General features: G+C 39.3%; 1 long non-coding RNA gene across 3 annotated transcripts in view; it reads right to left on the bottom strand.

The window, feature by feature from the left end:
• Nucleotides 1-25,891, bottom strand: part of LOC128916856 (uncharacterized) — a 106,410-nt gene that overhangs the window by 48,038 nt on the left and 32,481 nt on the right. For all 3 annotated transcript variants that reach the window (XR_008469069.1, XR_008469067.1, XR_008469068.1), the window contains exon 4: nucleotides 10,303-10,408. This is a non-coding gene — a long non-coding RNA (uncharacterized LOC128916856). The remainder of the gene's footprint in view (nucleotides 1-10,302; nucleotides 10,409-25,891) is intronic.

Here is a 25,891-nt window from a genome sequence, read left to right as displayed (position 1 = left end):
ATTCTCATCTGTACTTCTAAATTGTACTCCTGCCCTGAAAAAGTAGAGTGCGTGTGACAAATTCAATGCCCTTTGTACTTTTCCCCAGTAACGCAGTACAGGAACGACCCGAGAAGGTTAGGCGTATGACTGAACTTATGCACATGAGTGGTTCTCCACATCTCGGAGAAACCTCTGCTGACCACTCACCAAAAAACCACTGAACTCCAGTTAAGAGAAAAACAAAAGTCCTTGCAATGACTGCATTCTGTCACCCAAATTCAACTTTCACTGCCATCACCAAGGAAAGATTGCTGTGGTGGCCTACATGCTGGTCTGTATGTCCGAGCCTAGAAAACCACATCCTCTTTGCCTCTGTTTCTCTCAAAGGCTGCGGATTATCAGCTCTCTGTGTGAAAAGCTGGGTGGCAGGAGATCTGCAGCTCACAGCCTGTGCTGGGTGGCCCAAGGAGGACACTGAAATGAACTCTATGGCAGGTGGCTTGGAGAGCAAGTTCATACATGCTGGACAGAAACCCAATCTTTCTAAAGACTTAAGAGGATCTACATATCCACTCTTCGTTTGGAATTTGTTTGGCAGTCACAAACTTAAGAAGTCTGAAAACCACCCCTTTACACAAAAGCTCATCCACTGGCACGTGCGATAGGACGCTCAGGTTTGCTTACTTCACACTCCCAGGCTAAACAGCTTACTGAGCCCCGACACCCAACAAAAAGACATAAGAAAGCCTTCTATAGTTGGGTGCGTATTTTCTTCCAACAACACAGAGGAACGTCTGAAAACAGTATGGCTATGTGCAGAAGGCATGCTTTCATTTTACATATTTTTATTTTATTTTATTCATTTTAATTATCAAAGCAGAAAGAAGTTTAAGTATCGAAGGCTGTAAGTTTAAATCCATTAAACTTCTAAGTTTATTTATCTAAGTGGAGAAAAATCTGCTAACTGAAAAATAACTGAAAAATATTTTCAGTAATCAAAATAAAGTAAATGACATTAAGTAGGGAAGGGAAATGAGTATTTTGTTTTAATATGCAATTTTAACATAACACCTACTTAGGATGGTATTTGAGAATTCACATAAATATTTTAACATTCTAAATTGCATCTTTACTGAACTGTACATAATCACATTTATTATTTTTATCATTTTCACTGAAACAGAAACCTAGTAAGCATAAATTTAATTTCAGTACCTTAAAGCAATAACAGAGCTGTACCTTTGCATGCACACAATGTCCATCTTTGCTGTGCCCAGGACTATTTTCAACTGCAAATGATTCCTTAAGCTATAAATGCGCAGTAAGAGACATAACTGGCTGCATGATTGAAATGGCCTCCGGAAGGAGGATGCAAAATCTGAACTGTCACCTCCAACTCTGTTTCTCAGTGACACGGAGGCAGAGTTCCACAAATAGCCGGGAAGTTATATTAAGAGGTTGTGTGATGTCCTGCCAGGGTCTTTACTAGGCTTCTAGAGTACAAAGGTCATATATTATTTATTTATAGAGAAGGAGGATATTGTACAAACCATGTGAGGTTTTAGGAAGCTTGTACTTCTAACTCAGATGATTCTGTGATTCTGTGAAATAACGCAATGTACACCACATTTCAAGAAATGGCGTTAAAGTACGCCTATAATTGAAAGGTGTCCTCTTTAATATATGGTCCTGATTCAAGAAGAAAATCAAGATATGTGCTTAAATCTTGCTCAGCTGGGACAGAGTTTACCTTGGTTTATGGATTAAAAGAAATTACAGGAGACTTCCGTCTCCTTTAGATAGATAGACTGAGCGGTGCTGAGATGAGGATTCCTCTTATTCTGTGTTTGTAGAGTGTTTAGCACAGCTGTATCTTTTTTCTCTACACATAAAATCACTTTCTCTTCTGCATTTGTGTAGCACACTGTACGAGTTGTTGCAAGTATAACCACTACGAGTCCAGCCCCTCAGCCAGAACATACATCCCTTTATCATAAAGGAGTTGGTAAGATTTGATTCTTACCCCCGTTCTGCCACCTAGTAACTGCAGTCGCTTGGTCAAATCATTCCTGCTTTGCCTCTGCTCTCCTGGGACCAGGTAGTAGAGCGCTAATGTTTGCCAGACAGCTGTTGTGTGGCTTAATTATCTCCACAAAGGAAAACAGAATTACTGCAAATTGTTGTTCAAGGACTTGAAATGCATGCCATGTCTGTCAATAACATCAGCAAATCAATCAGTATTTTGAGTACATATGTATACAGGCTGTTCTCTAAAAAATAAACAGCTTTTTCCTCTTTTCAATTAAAGAAGAGACTGAGGTAGCCTTCAGTCCTGTAGTGAACCCTGCCTTCCCTCCCACTCTTCACTTATTAACAGCCTGGAAAACTAAAGCATATTGTGCCTCTCTCTCTCTCGACACTGTTTTTATTTTAACATTACTGATTTTCAAACTTGACAGAGCCTTTAATAAGACATAATAGGAAAGCTGAACGTCAGTCCCAAGAGTCAGAAAAACACTCCATTTTAACCTGTCTGAAATGCAGCAAACAGCTTCAAGAAAGAAAATGAACAGACAGAATTACTTAAGTATTCTGTGTTAGGATATTTCTATTGTATTGGTACGAACCTCGAGTATACATGAGACATATATGCCCTCTGGAAGATGCATAAAGTCACTGATTTTAGAAGTTTATATCTGAGATTTTTTGCTTAGGCTGCATTTATTTTGATTATAGACAGTATTCAGCTGATTCAATTTAGAAATAACCTGATTTCCTACCTTATCTGAAAAATACAGCTATTAGTGATCTTCCTAATACAATGAAGCTGGTCATTGCTGGCCCACACCAATCTCATAACGGTGGGATTTATAGTGTCCTTTTATGATGTCTTCATAGGCAGTACCATTTTCTGAATGTACTGATCCTCACAGTTTCCTTCTGATTTCTGCTTGACAGGAACCCATTGTGGGAATAATCCCATTTTTTACTTCTTCTGGCATCTCAAGCTACCCTTGACATTTCTTTTGATGGGTTCCATCTTTCACTGCCAGCAATGTACTGTCCACGGCATTTTCTTACACCTTCTCTCCTGTTGTCTTCTCGCCTCTCCATTGTTATGATGGCTTTTTATTCTTTCTGTTTCCTTCCCCTTTACTGCTTGTCTCTTAAAAAACCTACCAAAACACAGAAACTTGTTTTGTTTAAAACACTGGATTAAGCTTGAGCATCCAGATTTACTTCCTGCACTGAAACAGATTTTAAGAACAGCTTCTCTATTTTCCAGTGCTAAAAGCCCACCACTGATGTCAGATTTTCAAGTGAGCTCAGCATCGACTGGTTCCTGCTTCAACTCTTATGATCAGATATTTGGAATAGCTCAGGGCCAATAGAGGTCAGCATTTTTGGAAGTTCAGCCTTTTGTTCTGCTGTCTAAATAGGACTTCACATTTTTTGACATTCTGGCACTAATCTTTCAGTGCCCCAGTATGTCATACGAAAACAAAACCAAAAAAAAGGCATTTGAAGGTATTTGTCTTCTTCCAAGCTTTATCTTTGCATAAAAGCAACACACGATCAAATATTGTACTACTCACAGCTTGTCTTGTATTTTAACCTGTAACTCTACTATAAGACTCATTTAAGAATACCACTCTTACGTAACGTAATGTCATACATTATATTTACTGCAATAATTTACCAAAAAGAAGATTTGACATTTAAGACAGCCCATTTTCAGTGGACTAAAACATGCAAAGTCTGTTTGCATTAATAAACCTTCTCAAAATGAAATCTAGTAAGGAAAACTCCCACAGGCAGCAACACTTTATAGTAATTTGGTTAAAATCAGTCTCTCAACATCATGATTTTGGATGTTTGTTTGGCTGGTCATTTGGTTTTGCAGGAGTAATCTTAGCAGTCTGCAAAACTTGGTAAGTAAATAGTAATTTCAATACTTTGCTTTCCATCTGAAGCTCTTAATGTGTTTTACAAACACAGCAATCAGCTCAGGCAGTTACAACTTGCTCGCTTCCAACTCTGCGCTATGCCCATTCTCAAGGATAGATAAATCTGCTCGCTCTTTTCATCCCAAAACCCATGGGTTCAGTGACGGGTAGGGGCTACATGGGACCTGCAGTAGTATATTATACGTGTTCTACTGTTACGGCCAAAAGAATTTAAGAACAGTCTAACCTTAAGCACACCTTGTGACTTCTGGCAACGTCCTAATTCATTAACCATGGGTGTGTTTATAAAACGCTTGTTCTACCAGGAAAGAAAATGTAGCATCAAACTCTGAGAACATGGAAAATTTGACAATTTAACTCTTAAAGTCTTTTGATCCCCTTTGTCTATTTAAGTACTATTTAAGCATTTATTAGCCCATTCTAAGGGAATCTTGTGTCTCAGCATGTAACAGACTGATGATTTCTATTCTTCCTATCTTCTTTAAATAGCAGAGTTCCTCAGGAACCTTTCCTCTCCTCTTCCCACTTCCCTCTACCATTATCACTGGAAAGCTGAAAATCACTGAACACGTTGATCTCAATGAGATCCCAATTAGGATCAGTGCTCTACACAAAATGAAGGATATCCAACACACATCAAATGACAGCAAAGTCAAAAGCATATGGTGTTTATCAAACAAATATTTTTAAAAAACCCAAACAAAACATGTTCCAGAAGCATTAAATTTTAGAAATAGAGAAGTACCTCAAGAATAACACCCAGACCCAGTGAAGTACCCTAGCTTATACTTAGTCTGAAACATGGCAGCGGAGTTAAACATAGGCTTAAATGCTTCCTTTAACTGGAAACTATCATAAGTTTTTCTGCTGTGGCCAAATATGCCCATACTTATAACTGATATGACTGCTAAGACATAATTTCTCTTGATCTACAGACCTTTTAGGTTAGTAGTTATTTCATTTACGAGGCTATGCTGTCTGGGATTACTTAACTGTGTTCTGTCTAGCACACCGATCTAACTTCTAAAAATGAATCACATTTCAAAAATATAATCTCAATAATCCTTTACCAGCTTTGCTGTCAGATTCCATAAAGTGTCCTTCCATCTCGAATTAGCAGGAGGTAGTTTCAAAACAAACAATAAGGAAGTGTCCCTTCACAACACATGTGTTAACCTGTGGGACTCCCCGCTACAGAGGAACGTGGATGCTCGGAGTATGCAGGGCTCAAAGGGAGATGGCACAGCTTTACAGAATAGAAATCCACTGTGGATTATTAAATAGAAAATTAAATAGAAAGGAATGACGCTTGGCTGCTTACATCTCTGGAATGGCTGAACACCAAGGGGTTACTTGGTCGAAATATGATATACAATTTCCTTGTTCTTACAGACTTCCTTAGGCATTCGGTTTTGGCCAGTGCTAGGAGAGGTGACAGTCCGAGCGGCTGGACAATCCACCCTCTCTCCGTTGGACGAGTCCTGGGACTAAGCTCACATGCTCATTCTTAGGCTCAGATGTTCCAGTCCTTCCTAAAGGGAACTCCTACTCCTTGCACACTGCTGTTAAGTGTATGATCAGCAGTAGTTGATCAAAATGTAAAATATTACACACCGGGGCTTAAACAAATCCTGTTTCAGCCTACTAGCTCAAATTGAGCAAAACTGTTTCAGCATTTTTTAATTTTCCTGTTTCAAGGAAAAAAACTACCTATTTTTTTCAGTTCCACCCAAAACTAAATAGCCTGAGATACAGTTTTAGAATAACAGAGGTTTCATGAATATTTAATGTAGTTCACGTTCATATTCAAAATTAAATTTCAAGCAAAAAGTTAATGGCATTCAACAAAATCGGAACTGCTTTATTGCTTACCCCAAGTTCTACCCATCAGTTACCAAGTTTAATGACTTTTAATTCAATCTGACCAGCAGCACAGATGCCTCCTAGTACTCTTAGCTAAGCCACGGAGCAAAAACGATTGAATCTGTGAGAAAAACACTCTTTTGCCTCTTCCCAATTCCTATCTATTCCTATCAAAATCAGATGTAAGAAGAAATTCCACCAGAAAAGTTTTTCTCATGAGACTGCCAACTGATTCTGCAGATTCAGCTAAATAACAGACTTCTGTGCACTTCTCTGAACAGATCCTCCTAATCACTCTTTACAGGATATGAGAACAAAATTAGAAAAGGGGTGGGGGATGTGACTAAAGTAACACAGAAACTTCACAGATCTCTATGTGCCACTTAATACTTTGTGAACAGCCAAGTATTTGTGTTTGTCTTTTAGGTGGAAATTTTAAGATGCTGAATCTTGAAATGGATTATAATTGTGCCGACTGAAATTTCATTCAAATAGACTTGGCAATCAATTCCACCGCTTATAATCCATAAGAAACGCTTTGGCTGCAGTGTAGCACAAAGGACGCAGTTACTTGGAAACGTGCTTTCAGTTTCAGGAATGAAAGGCAAATTTTCACATTTTAAGAAAACTACTGCATTGTTTAGATTGAAGGCAAGAATTCTGCCTCCTGTCTTTATTCTAAGCAATGCAGCAGTTTCCTTAAAATGCTGAAAATTGCCTTGCATTACCAAAACTGAAAGCGTGTTTATGCGATTTTAGCTAGGTGGGATTACCATCAAGGTGCATGGTCTCCACAAATACTGTTGGAGGCACAGGGTCATCCTAATTGTCATTTCTTTGTTTTTTGAAGTGCAATGAGAGAAAAATCGAGCCCCTCTGAGGTTTGGAATATAACCCATTTTTGCATCATCTTTAATACTAATTTTCCTGCATTTAAATCAATCCTCCCACTACCCACAAGAGGCTACTGGGATCCGTCCTGTGAACCCCCTCCTTTTCCCCTAGCATACTTCTCCGTGATGATCTCATTCTCCACTCAGATATCTTCACATTCCATCTGTAGGCCGATAACTCATAAATCTGCCCCTTCTTTCATGGCTTGTCTCATTTCATCTCATCCTGTCTCATGTCTCTTCTTGGGTGTTTTGTTGTCAGTTATGAGTCATTGTAACTTAGGCTTAATTCACATCTGAAACCCTCTTCCCTCCCCACCTTAGTGTTCAGTATATACTGCTTAAGTCCAATGAACGCCCTGCCTCCAGGAAAAAAAAAAAAAAAAAAGAAAAAAAGGGAAAAAAATCAATTCGTGTTTTTGAACATTATTCAACGAAACCACACTTTTAGACCGCAAGTTCAGGAACTTCCAACATGAAGGTTGTCAACTAAATCATCATAATGTCTTAATTTTTTATTTTCTTCCTCCCCAGTGTCTTCATTGCATTTAGATTTTACAGCTGACATTCAACTAACCACTGCTACCTAGTCTTCGTTTTGCAGTAGAAGCTGCTCACACCTCGGCTGCATAATAGGTGCAAAGCTGTCATTTTGAAACATAGGCATCCAAACATCACCATCAACTTAACAGCACCCAGACATCACTGTCACCACTCAGTGAAGAATCAGTGTTCAAAAAAAGGTAACCGATACTCCTGCACTTTCTGAAACCATTGCCTTGGTTACAAGAAGCAGCAAACAGGAACGAAAGAAGCGGTTAACACAATTATCTGGAATAATCCTGTATCACATCCTCTATCAGTATATTGATACTAATTCTTCCTATACTCAATGCAGAGTATTTTGGACTGAGAAGGACTAGGGTTCTGAGAGTTGCAAAGTTTTCCAATTAGGAAAAGTTCCTTTTAAAATGCCATCATCTTCTAGAAATACTGACTGTGATAAATATACTGATTTCAAGTTTTTTAGGTCCCAAAACTACAGAAAATTTGTGAAATAGAAGTACTCCTTCTGTGAAAACCAAAATTAATTAAAATCTGCATATCTCAAATATAGCAACACTTGTAAGCAGCTTTGGTATATTATAAATGTAATTTATTTAGAAAATATTGTATCAGGCTAGTGTTAGAAATATGAAAGGTTTGCAATGAGTATTAAGTGTAATTTTTTCCCTAAAGGAGGAAAAAAAATCTTCCTTTTCTAAAGTAGCTTGTTACTCATAGTTATTCAAATGATATATAGTCTGAAATTTCTAAGAGGAAAATCTGACTTTTAGATTTTTCTTATTCTGAGGGAATTAGAAGTACTGGAATGATCACAACCTGAAATTGGAAGTTAAGCCTATTTTCCCCATAACTGTGAATTTTTAGAACATTAACTAAGGTCAGTAATTCATAGCTAAAATACTGGATGTTTGATTTGACCACCACCTTTGGGTACAGAATTAGTGCTTAATTTCAGGTTATAGAATGTTCTCAGGCACTATTCTTCCTATCTATTGTCAATAAAATTTGTATAAGGCTCATTTCTCCTGTCTTAAGAGTGTTAACTCTTCTGAAGGCACTGCATAACTGAGTATTTAAACACTTTTTAATCTCGAGCGTACTTATTTTCAAAAGGCTTAAAATTAAAATGATTTAGATGCAATTAATCTTCTTATAGGAAAATAGTATCGCTCTTCAAAGTTGAAGAGAAACCTTTCCTAAATCTACATTAGGAGATTCTGACAGCAGTTTCCTGTTCCTACAGAGAAGACTGTAGCTCCAAAGAGAAACTGAGGATGTTTCTGAAGGCCAATGATGTGACTCAAGGTTCAAAAACACTTGGAAGGAAACCAAGAGTTTTCACCACTGACTACATTTTGCGGTGCTGCTGCTAGCAACTACTTGTGTTGGAGGAGCAATGTTACAAAAAAACAGCCAGTGAAGACAAAATAGTGAAATGAAAAGTACTACTAATGCTACACCAACATTCCCTGCTCCCATGTGTTACATCTGTATTATGTGCAGAAAAACCTGGTGCTCTGGGATTTAATATCAATTTTGTGTATGAGTTATGTGAGGCTCACTCAGATGAAGCGAACTGCATGAAGTCAAAGAAGAAGTTTGGTAGCAAAATCCGAAAAAGTACATCAATACTGTCTACAAACACACTGCCGAAACCACGGGAATGCACACATAATAAAATACGAACTTGAATAAATATCCGGAAGCTGATACAGTGTGTAGTTCAGGAATTAAAAAAATATTGAGTGACTTTGCTGTTTACTCATATTTGCTTTTCAGACAGTCACATATGGTATAACAGTTAACAAGAGTGATTTTTTATACATTAGTGACATAACCATTAAATATATACCCTTAGGAGGTACCTCTGCTTTTGGGGTTTTGTTTAAAGTATTTAATTATGAACAATAGTTTGCGATGTTAATTATCACAATTTAATGATTGTAATGAGATAATATAAGATTTTAATGACTATTCAAGTAGAATGTTTTCTCTGAACCCACTTTGTATTGATGCACTCTGCAAACACAACTCTTACCTTTACGCCTATTAGCAGTCCCATTTGCTTCACTGAATTAATCAGCTATAAAGGGACCTACCTGTGTACAGTCAATATCTCTCCACTATTATCATAATACAAAAATGTATGTAATTGCTTGTTGCTATTAAGTTATCAGTTTGCTCATCTATAGAACGTCTGTCGTCACCTGCTCAACAAGGAGCTTTGAAAAGTAATCACACGATTGTTCTCCTCGCTTCAGAGACACATAACATAGACTAAACAGACCTATACTACTTTTCCCTGTGTGTGCTTGTAAAACCAAAACCTATTTTTCTATAATCTGGAAATTTACAACCTTTCTCTAGATTGCGCTTCCAACGAGAAAGTCTCATTTCTGCACTGGGAAGTACTGCGAATGCCTTATTTCCATTCAAATGTATACACAACCTACACACTATTTAAATCTCACTAAAATGCTTGAGGCCTGGCAAGAGGTACACAGGACCTTCTGTCACCTCTGGGAGCCAAAATGAATTTCATCCTTACTGTAGGCCTAACCCAGGGCTTATGCAGTTCCCAGGATCTAATTCCTGAGGTCACTGGGAGTTTTATTGTGCCTTAGCCCATCAGTAGAGGAGAGCCCGTTCACTTTGCTCCAGCGAACATCAGAAAAGAATCTGCTTTCTCCACCGTTTCTCCGATGTCCATCAATGCTCTGGGTAGCAATAGATGGTAAAATCTGATTTAGCTAACAGATGGGATGGAACATCCAGAAGCATCAGCGTGTGTTGAACACTGAGCTGCAACTCGGACACACTACTTTTTCAACCCTAGCTTCATCTTTAAGTTGTGTGGTGGCATTCTGACTAAACAGCTTTAATCCTTCTTGTGACTTTTTCATTTATTTTATGTTGTTTTATCACCACCTTGCCTAAGTTAACAAAAACATTCTCCTTCAAGTGCATAAACTGCAGAGCACCCCACATCATGCAGCAATTACTACTATACATAACAAAAACACAAATACCTGCACACCTTGTAGATTAGTCTCGAATGTCTTCTCTTTGTGTGTCTTGAGTTCATTTTGCCAGATTACTACTTCATCTTTTTAGGGGCAGTCTGAGACAGATACGCTGTAACAGCAGAAGAAAAAGCTATCTGAGTACGATTTTAGTCAGAAAATGCAGAATAAACACAGCAAAAGCCAAAACATCATAAAATAAACATTTAAGTACTGCTACCCCCTACAGTTTGTTTTACTGATAAATGTGACATATCATGCAGAGCAGATAAACAAGAAACAGTAAACAAACAATGTCATTTCATAGAAAAGGATGGAAAATAGTTCCACTTTTCCTTTAAGCAGTGGGTTTGAACTTCTTGAACTGGGCTGTGCTCATGACTATTGGCAGTGCTCGACACTTTGCTGGATTAAGTGGCTTCTTTGCCAGCCCCTCTCCTTCTTCCCTTCCTCAGTTGAACCAGAAAATACCTCTGTTATGATATACAGACACCTCACTGGTTTGGGACTACTCACACAGAGTATACACATTACAGCAAAACTACATGCAAAATCTAATGAAAACTTTCCCTCTATTGGTTACTCAGGAATTGGGAGAATGAGAAACAAACCATTTATTGTACAGTGAGGTGAAATCATCTGCCACATAAACTGGCATAAGCTTGCATTGAGTAGAGTGATGCTGTGCCAGTTCATACAGGGAGAGAATTTGGTCGCTGCATGTGTAAAAATCCCTGTAAAGTATCTTTAAATTCATCACAATAAATACCAGAAAAGCCTTTTCTCTCCAGGCCAGTAAGAAAATGTTCTATTTTTGTGAAAGAGTCAGTTCACTGACATTAACAAATCAACACACATAAACAAATATTGCACCTTCACATAGATCTGGGTGAGAATGAAAATGTCACAGAATGTCCAAAGTACACCTCAGTTCTTGTTCTTCTGTATTTTCCTTGACTCCCCTCAAAAACCTAAACTAAAACCCGCCTTCCCCTCTAACAGCCTTAGACTTCAGGCCACTGTGAGCCCTTCCCTGGCTGAATCAACTTGGATATGTCCTCCTCAAGACAAAATTTTGAACATCAAATAAAAAGCATTCTCCTCCTCACTGCTTCTTCTAAATCCTGCTAGCTGGTGGTACGGAGTATACAGCAGACACTCCTGGCGCAGGACTGAAACACTCTCTCACATGAGTGAGAGACTGGCTAGTCCAGTCATTGCATGTGTACCATAACCGCTTCTAGACTGCTTGTGCCCATTTACCTACATCAGCTGCTATTGCTGACCCGCTGTCTTGATTTTTATTGTAAAAAATAACACTTGGTACGATCTGAGTTTTAACACTCCTTACTCTCCTACCTACTGCAAGTGACCGCATGTTTAAAAATACACGTTCTAAATTACAATTAGTAGTTGTGTACAATACTTAGTTTCTTCTACCTTCAAAAAACAGCTGGATGGAAGTTAGTTGTCATCACAGATAAGCAGCTCTACCAACCAGACACTACCATGGGCCCGTAACAGTCACAAGTCCAAGTCTGCACTACCCCCTGCTTCTCCAGGTCTTTACCTCCCTTATCATTAGATACTGATTACAGCACATGGTAGACTGATGTGTTACTCAAAGGCCACACAGCGGCATAGAGGTCTAATTCAAATCCAGTTCCAGTAGCAGAAGACTGACACGTTAGTTCCTAGTTTCAAATGCTTCTGTTTGCTAAGTTTTGCCTTTCTGGTAACATCAGAATCTACACATACACTTGAAATGGGTTCTGAAATGCATCTACTGTGCATGAAAAGTACTTTCCATAAACGTATTCTTTCATTAAATATCGCGAAGTTTGGATTTCTCATGAACATTAATGCAAGCCTGAAATTTTCAAAACTTGGGGCAATGTGATTTTAGAAGATGCAATCTTCCCTAAGAGCAATTTCTGAAGATTTTGGGTCCCTTTGAAGATTTCTGAAGCTGCCCACCCAAAGCCACTAACTACTTTCCAATCTTAAGGTAAGGTGTATCGTGAAAAGTGATGGAGTGGCCGCTACTCGCAAGACATCAGAAGATTTACACATCAGTAACATCCCATGGAGTTCAAAGCCATGTCCTTTCCTGGTAGACAAATTCTGCCATTAGCAGGAAGTATGTAATCTCACTGAAGTAAGCTGTAAGGCTAGAGTGGAAAAGGATAGATAAAGAAGACTCTGTACACCAAGTAACTGCGGGGAGTCTGAAGCTGAGGATCTAATAATTAGCCTTATCTCTACCAAGGTGCAGCAGAATAAGCTGAGAACTGCAAGAATGCCTGACAAGGCCCAAGGGCTCTTCGCAGCTGCAGAGAAGCCTCATTGTTCTGGAGAATTTTAAGGACGAGCTCACGTGGAGAGAACATGAGAAATTTCTTTCTCCTGCCATGCTGCTGATGTGGGCATCTGGAAGGTACGTTTATCTACACGCTTTTTCCTTCACACAAGCCACAGCAATGCCGAAGGTTCACTGTTGGGTTCCTTCTTACATGGCTGCTCAGGCACCGTGAGCGATAGGTGCACGAAGAACAGGCTCTGGGGCAGCCAACTTCTGCTGCCCTGTGGTGGGGAATCATAGAATCATAGAATTGCTGAGGTTGGAAGGGACCTTTAAGATCATCAAGTCCAACCTTTAACCTACCCTGACAAGAGCCACTTCTAAACCATGTCCCTAAGTGCCCCATCTACCCTTTTTTTAAACACCTCCAGGGATGGTGAATCCACCACCTCCCTGGGCAGCCTATTCCAATGTTTAATAACCCTTTCAGTGAAAAAATGTTTCCTAATATCCAATCTAAACCTCCCCTGACATAACTTGAACCCGTTTCCTCTTGTCCTATCACTTGTCACCAGGGACAAGAGGTCAGCCCCCATCTCTCTACAACCTCCTTTCAGGTAGTTGTAGAGGGCAATGGGGTCTCCCCTCAGCCTCCTCTTCTCCAGCCTAAACAACCCCAGCTCCTTCAGCCGCTCCTCATAAGGTTTGTCCTCCAGACCCCTCACCAGCTTTGTAGCCCTTCTCTGGACACGCTCCAACACCTCAATGTCCTTCTTGTAGTGAGGGTCCCAAAACTGAATGCAGTACTCGAGGTGGGGCCTCACCAGTGCCGAGTACAGGGGGATGATCACTTCCCTAGTCCAGCTCACCAGAAGCCCAAGGGAAAACTCACTTTAAAGAGAGACAGGTCTTCCTTGAAGTTCTTACATTTCAATCTCTGCTTTGCACAGGACATATTCAGGATAGTTTAGTTCATTAATGCAAATATTTAGATTTAGAGGTTTATTGGTGATTACTACATATCCAAACAGTAGCTGACACTTCATCTTCCAAACTGAAGGAAACATCCAGGAAAAGAAGGTGCTCCTTCCTCCTCTATGCTGTAATACAAACTCAAACAAAATACCAGCAGGTAGGAATGCAGTCACACACTTCATGTCTTTCTCTGGATGACATGAAAGTACGCCTGAGTAACAAGTTTATGGGAGGACTCTTCCTCCAAAACCAGAGCAGTTTCTCTGTGAAACGTGCAAATGATACAGCACCAAATTGATAGGGATCATATATCTCTTATCTGTAAAATTTAAGTTTCATTGTCCTTCTATTTTAAGACATGGTGGTAACTAGAACAGACATGTTATGATTGCTTCTTCCTAATGTTCACAGTTGCTCCCCTTTTGCATCAATGATTTGCCAAAGAGGCAGGGCAAATGCCGTAACAGTGAGTCCCGATTGCAATGTCCTATGCAGCCATTAGGCTAGTTTTCTATAGACTGCAAATTCTTGTCTTACAGGCCATCCCTTCAACTGTCTGGAGGAACAGGGCTGTTTCGGCTATTCTTGTTGCAGCTATTTTCTGTGACCAACCACTTCCATATTCTCTGAAGAAAATAATAAAAGAATTAGTTATACCAAAACCAAAAGGGAATGTATACATTTTACATTTGCATGGTACTATGGACTCACAGATTTCTTCTACTCTGACAGAAATTGCATCATGGGTCTTTTGCAAATTCCCATTGAAAGCAAGTGGAATTTTGCCACTGGCTTCAAGGAGAGTTGGAATGGCTTTTGTGTTATTTTAAAGTGCAGCAAACAATATCCTTTTCCTTGGGCAACATAAAATACTGCACTTGGGATATAAAAATTTGTTTGACTATGAAAAAGGACCCAAAGCTTCTATTTTTAATGCCCCAGCCCTTTCAATGCCTACAGCCCTCCAGCCAGCTGCACTGCTTTAACAGAGCAGCAGTGGAAGAGAAACTGGAAAAAACACCATAACTGAAATATAAGCAAATGACCTAATCTACAACATGGATCTGTAGCAAGTCTGGTTCCACTGCCAGTGAAGTCCAAGACAAGTTTCATCTTCAAAGAAAGCAGCAGAAGGTCTTTACTCAGTACAATAAAGCGTGAGCAGTTTGCAATTTCATATAGTTAAAACATGTTGACCATAATGAGTGATTGTGCCATGTGATTTTTTTTTTCAAGTTTCCTAATGCTCTCACATGGTCCAGAGATGTCTTTTTGCTTTTTCTGACAGAGACAAAAAAGAAACGAGGTCAGAGAGGATGTAAATGGGAGGTTAGGGTTATACTACATCTTCCTTTCTCAAGCAGATGACACATCTTGTCATTGTTATTTCATGATTAACTTGTATTACCTGGGATATTGTTGAGGCTTTCAAGTCTAACTTAATTCATCCCAGTATCAACTGACAAAGCAAAATCAGACCTTTATTTACACAGCCTGCAAAAAAGTATTACTGGCAGGCTGAAGGACATGGACAAAAGTGAATACCTTTATTTGTTTCATGATTTGTACAAACATACCTTTTGCAGCCTCTAGTGCACACCTAGCAATTCTGAAAACCCAACAGCTTCACGGCACCACTGACATTTATACTAGACTGGGTGATGAAATACACAAGGAATGCCATTTGAATAGAAATTCTGACCCATAATAATAACAATAGTATCATACTCCATAGATCTGTTCTCTGCCAAACGCAACTAGTCCAAGTCTGCCATCATGTGTCCCATCTGCCTTTCCAGGGACCCTGTGCCGGCAACCTCACGCAGATAAATCACCTGAGGAGCTTGTTCCAGGAAGGGCCTCTAACGCTGCATGCAGAGAGGGCAGATGGGATTTGCAACAAGCCACAGCTTGAGCATCCTGAGAAAACGCCACTCCTTAGCCAGCCCCTTGCCTGGAACTGTAACACATACAAGGGACCTAACCGTGGCCATTTGTCTCCAGTTCATAAAAGAGAGTAACAGTGCTGCTCCACCTCACAGGTACTTGCAATGGTTGAAATTGAGTAAGGCTTTAAAGGCTGTGAAAAACTCAAATGCTCCATGAGTAACACCCAAGAGCCACAGACACATTCTTTAGTAGTGCTCAATGCAACTATGATGATTTGAAAAAGCCAAACTTAACATTTAGAATCTGACTGAAGAGATTCAGACCTGACCGGAGAGTTTAAATTAGAAGATGTACCTTACAATAACCCAGTCTACTTCAATGAGACTGTCTGTATCAGATCTGTATCACTATTTTTATTTCCACTGTACTACCAAAAACACTGACTTGAGATGACCACAAAGAAAATACGCTAGCAAAAATTACTCAGAAATAATTTTAGCCACATAAAATGCCTATGCTGCTCTGGCATGTTCCATCAAGAAATAGTTCACAAGCTATTGCCTTGAAGGTTACACTTATTACTCACATGTACAGAAAACAGGACTTAGGACAAACCATCTGTATTTTAAATGCAGGGGATTGAGGCATGGTAGAAGAAGAACGTTCATCCTCTCCTAAGAAATAGTGCAAAAGACTATCCAAAGTAAATAAATAATTTGAGAACTACTACTCAGAGGGTTTTTATTTCTTTTTTCAGTTAAACATTTCTCTCTTAATCCCTTTAGAACTAGAATATCATTAGTCTAATTCAAGACTATGCGCCTTATTTCCTCCTTTCCCCTCAGAACAAGGCCATACCAATCAGTGTGCGTTAATCTTGCAAATCAGTTTCTCCGAACGCCTTGCTTTTCTCAGCAGCTGTATGCTGGCTTCATCCCGGAGCTGAAGTCAGCTGCTCTGGTACTTGCCACTAAAATGCAGAATGTCAATCACTTACACTACTCACGAGAATTAGCACAGCACAAGCCTAATTAGAAACTAAACACTGTGTTATCTGCAATGATTCGGAGACGGAGGAAGTTGATGCATGTTTTAGGAACCTTTCTTGCTGCACAGTAGTTCACGATAACACCCACCTCACAGCTCATTAGCGAATCAAAATATTATACTGTATAAATACTACTTTGCTCTTTTACATTTTACAGAAGCCCCAGGTCTCAGAAGCCTCCATTACAGAGTATATGTGATTTAGTTATATTGGAACATTGTAGGAAATGGAAAGCAGCCCTTACTGTCCAAAAACAGCAAAATGGAAGCCAATATACTGTATACTTTGGTCCTCTCTCTATAAAAATAGTCCCAACCAGCCTCAAGACATTTTAAACTGAAATACATATTGGCAGAACACAAAGAAACTATATACTGTATGACGCTGTACATGAATTCTCAGTACTTTTGCACTGGATTTATTTCTTTCTCTCTCTCTTTTCGGCAGAAAACAATGTAACCCACTATAAATCTAGATGGCACTACTGCAAGCTTCAACCAGAAATCCAAATGCAAGGAGGGTGAAACCTGGCAAAGAACTAAAATCAAAGATGTAAATGTTTAACAGCAGAAGAAGGACATGAAAGGATATGCAGCTGTTTTTCTGCACGGTTTCTCAAAATGGGAATTGGAGAGCACAAACGTAGACCACGTTCTCACTTCTAGTTGAGATAAACATTTACAAGCTATTCATTTTAAACAGGAAGACACAGCATTCGGACACGACCTTTAATTTTACTGAGTCTGCGAAGGCAAACCACCACAGCTCTACTGCAATGCAGTTAAACATCCAGGAGGAGATGCATACTATTCCACTGCTTTGTTATTACAGGTGTACTTGATTTTACATTCAACGAGGAAGGTGCAATTTTATGGCTGTGTGGAAAAATCTTTAAAATGCTAGTGGGTGGATGTCTAATGATGCCAGGCTGCTGTTGCAAAACATAATACGAAGATAAAGCATCAAAGAAATTGTCTATGTGCCAATGAATGAGCATTTAGGTAAATAATACTAAACCATACATGTACAGATTTGGTGTCATTACACTATTATTACAGATGGGTACCCCGCTTTTGTTCTTTTAAAAGGGTACAATTCTGATGCGTTATCATTAGCTTTCTAGCTAGAAGCCGATAGAACTTGAAAGACACCAACAAAAGATAGTGGAAGATTAATTCACAGAGAAAATCTGCAGGTTTTGAAAAGCCATAATCTACTTGTAGCCTGAAAGATGAAACACGTTTGCTGTTTGCATAACGTTCCCCACATTTCCCATACAGAAATATGTGCAGACAATTTTTTACTATGGGAAACTATTATGGAAGATATCACTTTGTATTAACAGGCAAGTATATATTTATAGCTTTTTTTTTTAAAATTAAAGTAAGTCAAAGGCTGAAAGGTGACAAGTTTGGGCTTCTGTATCCCAACCTGAGACACCTTATAGGTGGATCTCCTGGGCAGAGCTGAATGCTTTGAAACCTTTGGAATGGGTATCGGCAAGGTCTCAACTTTGGTTCTCCAACACTGACGTTTCCAGAATTACCAGTCATTTTTAAACCTTTGCTTACAATCTTTAAAAAAAAGTTTTGTAATATCCATACAATCCATGATAGAATCTGGTAATTCTGTAGGGGAAAAAATATTGTACACGTATATTACGGGTAAAATTCTTTCCCATTGTGTAACTGGTTTCTCATCATTAAGGGCCTTAAATATTAAATAGACCCTCTGTTTTAGCTTACTATTACTTTCCATCAGGAGATGACTGAGGATCCCTTCAAGACGTTTATTTCAGGCTTAGAAAACAGTTAGATCCAACACAGGCTGCAACAGAGTACCAAAGCTCTGGAACAGGCAATTCTGAAAGCTTGAGATTATTTTTTTTAAAGAAGCACTAAAAACAACCATGACTTGGAAATATGAACTAACTGTACCAAACTAGAAAAAGTGTTTTGCATTATTTAATCACCTGGCAAAATGCTATTGCTGTGTTTTAATTTTAAAAATTAAAAATACCATTTATTGAAAAGCAAGTGTACTATTTTCTACGAGACAAATATACAGTGCTTTGTGAGGTTCCATAATTTTCAGACAGGTCAATCATACGAACATGATTTTTACTAGAAAGTTTTTTTCCATTCTAGAACACTTTTACTGCCATTTAGTTTTCCTCAATAATAACATGTGCAAAACAAATATTGCTTGTGACTCTAGCAACTGCTTTGGACATTGAGACGAGGATTGCAATCCCCATCCGTAGCACACTGGACTGAAATCTCAGATCCTAAAGCATACGTTACCTTGACGAAAATCAAAACTGATGCCACTATCTCATTAGATGGAATGCAAATGGCTTTCTTGCACGTGATCTCCCAATGCACTGCAGGCAGCAAAGAACATTTAGGAACAGTATTTTATATTTCTGTCGTGTTCCACCTGAAATGTCTGCCTGCTCAACAAACATTAGCAAAGAGACTTTTCACGAGGCAGCAGTGTATGATGTGAGACGGAAGGATGGTAGAGAGAGGTAAGTGAAGGCTGGGGCACAGCTGAGAGCAGAGCCCTGACCGCCCCAGCACAAGCCCTCGGCTTTCAGCACAAGTTTGGTTTCCTTGGTTGGAGAAACACGTAGGAGGTGTGACAGGGAAGTCTTCTACCCTACCTTTTAGGAGGCCAACTGTTTGAAATCTTATGAAGAGGGAAACATGTCCAGCTGTTACCGGGTTTGGTTGCTAATCTAAAACTTGACAAGCCGGTTGAGAATGAGGAAAGTATTTTAGAATACCTGGACAGGACCTCATTGAAAGCTGGGGTACGGGTTTCTAACTGCAAATAAACCTCAGTTTCACACAATTCCAAACAGGCCCAGGAATTACCTGAAAGCTTCTGCTAATTTCCAATTGCCTTCCAACTAAGAATATGCAAGAACCGAAATTACGTAGCTTGCTGTGTCCTTTGCAGGAACATTTGAAGAGAGTATGTTTCTTTCGGCTCTATTAAAGGACAAAAACAAAGACAAGAATCCAAATCTAAAGCAACACTCAAGCGCTGGGAACCTATTTGTCAGCATTATGACAGCAAATGTACCAGCATTAATTTATGATTAAAAATTCAGGAAAAAGGCAAAAAGAAGGAAAAAAATTACTTTGGGAAACACATAAAAGTCACCAAGCTTGCCTTCCTCTAATTACAGAATGGTTCTGGCTGGCATTTCCAGGTTCTGTAATGGCACTGGCATGTCCGATTTTGCTGTAAAATTCTGATTTTATTTTTGTTTCATGAAATTTACTGTCCTTGGTTAAAAGGTGTTGGTTTTTTTCATAAGGGATTTACCTTCTATTTATATGCAGATGAAAATGATCTAACTTGAGAAGGATCGCTCTTATGAATAGGGCCCAGAGACATTAAAAAAAGGTGGGCCTGTTTTATGCAGAAAAACTAGTACAGTCCACTTGGAGCTTAACAAAACACTAGGATCTTGTTGCAAGGTGTGTAAAGCTAGATGTTCTTCTTTTAGTCCGAGGACTGCTTTCAGGTTATAAACATTATGGGCTGTTTTTTCTGAAAATTAATTGCTATGGATCCAGGCCAGCATGGTCAGGTGAAAAGCAGCACAGGGCAAGACTGAGTAATGAGAATTTCAGTTAAGCCTCGAAACAACATTAATAAAGGCAACATCTTAAAAAATATGCACATACATACATAATGTATATATGTATGTTTTAGAGGGTCCTATGTTTCTGGTAATAACTGTGGTTATTGCACAGAGAACAGTAATTTGTCCAAACCAAACCATAAATAATTAAGGCCAGGATTTTGAAATCGGATCTGTGTGGGTGGATTTTTGCACCCCCGCGGATTCAATGGCAGGATCAAAGATTAGGAAAGCCAGAAATACACTCAGAATCTGAATATTGCTGAAGTACAGCACCTGGCATTTCCAGGGCGGGGAAGGGTCTGTTTTCGCTGCCACCCTCCCACCCGAATGCCTGACAAACAAACACTTTCAAAGCAGCAAACAATCACATTCTTGTCCCACCCTCCCCACAAAAGCCAATTCCTGCCGCAGCCATTTCTTTGAGTTATGAGTTAGAGCTAAGGAAACATCAGAGCTGGCATTTTGAGCTTCTCTTCTCCTTACTCTTCCAATTAAAATAAGTTTAGCTGAAGCCCCTCTTCCACACCATATATCAAGCACTGATTTTATTTTATAATATTTTTTTTCAACTTTCTAAAAGATAAAGTGTTTATTTTTATTTCAGCTGTTCTGAAAGTCATCAGAGAAAAACTACACCCACTGCTAGTGGTGACAGTACGGAGCAGGGGCAGATCTGCAGGCTTACACTGGGGAAGTTGTTGACAGCTGTCACACAAGAAGTCACTTGATGCTGACAACTGGACAATAACGACCCACAAACTGAACTTCCACTTTTGGACAAAATTACTGAGAATGCTGTCAAGTTCAAGTACCTGAACAGAGTAGCTCTGTTTGCCCAAGCTGATCAAAGTACGGACATGGAGAGATCACAGCGCTCTGCTATTGTATCCTGAGAACTTGCGATGGTCAGGTATTATGTGATTGCAGCACATCTATGAGCTTTAACACACTGGTCAGCAGGAGACACTGCGGACACTGTCCTGGCCTCTACAAATCTCAAGAGTTTCTGGCTTACTTTTTCTCTTCTGGAAATCTGGGAAAAAAACCAAACATTCTCTTTGACAAGTCTAGGTCACATTTTGCTTCTCTTCCTGCTCAGTATGTCTGAAAGGTAACAAGGGAGGTTTACGTTCAGCGGTTTATGTGGATGACGCTCAGTCCGTTTCAACTCAAACATGTCTGTCAAATACCCTAGCAGCACCTGGAAGAAACACAGGCTATGAATGAGGTCTATACAGCTGCGACTCAACCTCACTAAAAATGAGGTGGGTTGGTTGTAGAAACTTAAAAGTTAATCATGACCATGACTGCAGCTGTCCTTGGGAGGGGGCTTGAGTGTGCATATGTTGTCAGGGTGTTAAGCGCATGCGTACATGTCATACTTAGTATTTTTATCTATTTTTGCATTTTTGGTAAATTTGTGTTTCGCTTGATTCAAGAGAATTTGTTACAGTTATATTCAGGAATCTTAACTTAAATCATCACCAGAATACAGCTCCCATTCATATGGGATAAAAGGATAAATACTATGGCCAACGTTATGGACAGAATCAGCCTAGATCATGTCCCCCAGTTGCCTTAATTTGTGGGAGAAATTCAAAGCTCATCAACAATTCAGCTGATTTCCATGGAAACAGCTTTTCAACTCATGAATCAAAATCGCATGAGGGCCAAAAATGCCAAACACAGATTATAAAAATATTTTTACACATTGGGATTCTCAAAATAAAAGGCAAATAGTTAAGCAGAACAGGAATAATAAATTCACAAGGGAATCATTTTTCATTATGCACACTATCTTTGTTATGTATAGTGCATATCTACCTGGTATCCAAAAACTTATATTCTTTGAAGGTTTCATTAAATGCCCTAAGTATCAACACATTTTCATGGTTTTAATATCTTTAAAATCTTAAAAGCAGAAAGTGCCTATATGTGGAGAAGACACATCAGCATTATGTTTAGTTCAGTACCTCACCACAGGCCACCTCTAGATCTGGACTTTGCTGGTTTAGGACAACGGCTAAATATATTTTTACTGTGTTTCCCAGTGGAAACATTATCTCTGCTTCAGAATTATCACTTCTCTTGAATATCCACAAAAAAAATATAATTATTGCTCTGGAACACATTGGGAGCATGTGATTTCTCTAAGCAAAGAGGGCTCACTGTTAGACTTTTGTCTTAGTAGTAACTGAGGCTCTTGCAATAAATATTAGCAGCAATATTTAACATTGGCAGTCACAAAGCTGTGTAAGAATTAGGTTATTTCATAATTTTCAGTATTGCACTGAGAGAGGTTTTACAGTCCTGTTTCAGTTAGAAATTATATAATTTCTCATAATCTACAGAATAAAACCAAATCTGTACATACCCAGTTCAGCTCCAAGGATACAGAACAGCGTGTGGTATTCTGCATTATACCAGAACTGCTAAATTTGTTAATATCTTACTGTCTAGGAAGAACTTTTTCAGATCACTTAACTTGGAGAAATTTTACAACCACTATAAAGATTGTGCAATGTTAAGGACAAGACATAGCTCAGATTTTAAATATATGAAAATAAGACAAAAAGTCTAGCAACTTTGTTTCTCAGCTCTTAAAATAATGAACAGATTCCCTTCCAAATTGAAGAGTAGCAAAAAAAAAGAAAAAAAAAAGAATTAATTCAACAACTTTAACTGAAATTACTGGGAGTTCGTTCATTCTATTCAATGAAAATTTTATCTGGTGCACAGATGGTGGTTTGTTCATTTGTTTTTTCTTGCAAATATCTTTATTATTTGGTCATATCTTTAAGATGGTTGAATATTTTTCCATTAACATTTCAGTTTTATGGCATTTTTCTTTTTGAATAAACCACATATACTGCAGATATATAATGAAACCTAGCAGAATACTTCAGAACTGTGTATTTATCCTGCTCTGGTTTATTTACTCTTTCTACCTATTCCTGGGTTTAAGAAACCTTCAAAGCACTACCCATAATAAAACAGCAACGTTACATGAAACTTTTAAACCCAAGAAATCAGGGTTTCCTAAAGATAGCTTCTAATGAAAGTCAGGGTTGTTTTTTTCACACCACCTTTACTGATGCAATTATATTTAATCACTGTTAACAGTCAAGATTTTTAGCAGCTAGATGAAGTATATTGTATTAGCTTAATAACCATATCTTTCTCAGCCTTTTAAAAACCTGTTTTCTTTTCTATTGGAGCAGATAGCTAGAGGATTGGAAACTTCCAGTGATTCTTTTGTAGACTGAAGTGGTTTAACTGTGTCGGCTCATATAAGAAGACAACTCTAATTCTCAGAGGTCAAGAAAGAGAACAAACAAAAATCACGTTACCTTTCTACATTAGCCAGAAGCACATATTCTCAGAAAGGAAACTGGATAGAAAACATTAGATGCTGTACCAAAAATATACAGGCATAAAAAAAATTAAAATAATTCAGGAAATGTGAGACCCAGATCTCTTCAACGTTTTATGAAAAAGAAAGCCCATGCATTTAGAGCTAAATTGGATGAATCCATCACTAGACTCAATACCCCAAAGAAAATGTGGCGCATAGTACATTAAGTTAATAAAAAACAAACAAATGCACAGCTAATAAGTCTGAAAATTCAAACCTTAAGTTCCTCATTATAAAAGCCACAACTGACTTTCTAAGCAGAACTACCCAAACCACTATGCTGTGTCCCTTGGGACAATCAGTTTTCCTTCTCATCTTCTCTGCTGCTTTTGTACTGATGCATAAAAGTTTAGTTGTCTGGGGCCCAACCATTTTTAGGCAGCTTTGAGCAGTCACCAGTCTAGTGATGAGATGATCATACGTGATGAAAGGACAAGGTTAACTCACAATTTCTGCGTTAGCGTTTCATGTACCACATGATGAATAACAACATGAGAGGCCCCTATTCTTCTAAAATATAATTGGCTTTTCTTTAGAGAACACTGTACAGAAAAACAAAAAATGGGGGTAACATTCAGGTCATGCTCAGATAGATTAACTTCCTGGTGCCTCTTTCCAACATTATCTTCCTACTTCTCCTCTCTCTGAACCACGGATGGGTCACCATAACTTTAGTTTTGACAGCTGTTGTGCTTTTCATGCAAACTTTTGGTGACTAACTAGAGGTTGCTAACCCAAGGCCATTTAAAGGCTGGACTTCACCAGGGACTGGTTTGATTTCATATTCCTTCATACGTGTTGAGCTCCAGAACAGCCTCGTCTCCTGTTCTGCTGAAGCAGAATTTGCTTTCACCTTGCCAAAACCCTGTCATAGAATGGTTTGGGTTGGAAGGGACCCTAAAGATCATCCAGTTCCACACCCCCTGCCATGGGCAGGGATACCTCCCACTGCTCAAAGCCCCATCCAGCCTGGCCTTGAACACTTCCAGGGATGGGGCATCCACAGCTTCTCTGGGCAACCTGTTCCAGTGTCTCACCACCCTCACAGTTAAGAACTTCTTCCTAATATCTCATCTAAATCTACCCTCTTTCAGTCATACTGCCTGTTGGTTTCCTTCTGCCTCCTCTATCTCTGGCTGAGGATGGGAGAGCCCATCAGGCATCAGCTGCACAGTCACTACTGAATTATACGCTCGTGACTCCCTCCCTATCAGCCCCTAAACATTACTTCATTTTCGTGCATTGCTCATTGTCTTCATTTCACCACTGCTCCTGGATGGCTGCCTCTGTGTCGCACTTGTCTTGCCCTCTGCTTCCCCGCGGCACCCGATGTCCCTCCCCACAGCCTGGCTGGCTCCATGGCCCCACCGCCGTCCCACCGGCTGCTGATCCACCAGCCTGGCGCAAATACAGTTGGTGCAATCAGTAGCTCAAAACATACGTGGTGACCACTTTCTGCAGTGGACACGTGCTACAAGCTTAAGCCTTGCTGTAAATCACCTCCCGAACCTTGGAAATTTCTCTGCAACTGTAAGTACAGCTGCTTTTCCACAAAAGAGGCTGCGTGCAGCACTGAGACCTCAGTAATGATGATTTCCATGTCCCTTCCAGCACATGTTCAGAGGTGTGTACCAGCACATCACTGCAGCGGCATCCTTCATGAGCTTGTCTCTGCCCTCTTTCCTGGATTCATTTTAAGCGTAGCCTGTGTATTGCAAGAGTGGCTGCCGTTTTGCTCCTTTCCCTGGACAGTTCAGCTGCTCTTGTTCTTTGATTCATTCCTTTAGGGTTAGATGTCTTTTTCTCAGCAATTCCTCCCATAAACTGGAATCACATGTCCCACAAATGATCCTGTCTCTAATTAGGAGATCTTTTATGTCTCTAAAGTACATGTGCATGCCAGAATTCTCAGCAACACGATGCAAGCATCTATCTGGTTCTCTGCTCTTCCTTTGGGGATTTAGAGAAAAGTATCTCTCTGCTACCTCGTGTATATTTTCCTCAAATATTTCGCTCAGCTGTTCCGGGGTTTGTGTATTCATTCCTGGCAATTTTATTTCACTCTTTCATTTTGTCCTGTGAGAATGTAAAAAAGCTGTACCTTCATTTTGTCATTTTTATTCCCTTTGTCAGGTTCGTATACAGACACAATTCTTCCACAAACACGTGAAATCTTCTTGGCCTGGAAGTTTTGCATTCCTAGTGGTCTAGTTCCTTGCAGGGGATTAATTTGCCCATTTCTAGGTGCTGTTAATCAGATTTTTTTTTCTCTCTGTGGGTCTCTCTCAGCCTGCCTGATGCTAA

This window comes from Rissa tridactyla, chromosome 1, assembly GCF_028500815.1.
Source record: "Rissa tridactyla isolate bRisTri1 chromosome 1, bRisTri1.patW.cur.20221130, whole genome shotgun sequence".
In the NCBI taxonomy this organism is placed as follows: domain Eukaryota; kingdom Metazoa; phylum Chordata; class Aves; order Charadriiformes; family Laridae; genus Rissa; species Rissa tridactyla.
Note: the sequence above shows the minus strand (reverse complement) of the source record. Positions and strands in the feature narration are given on the sequence as shown.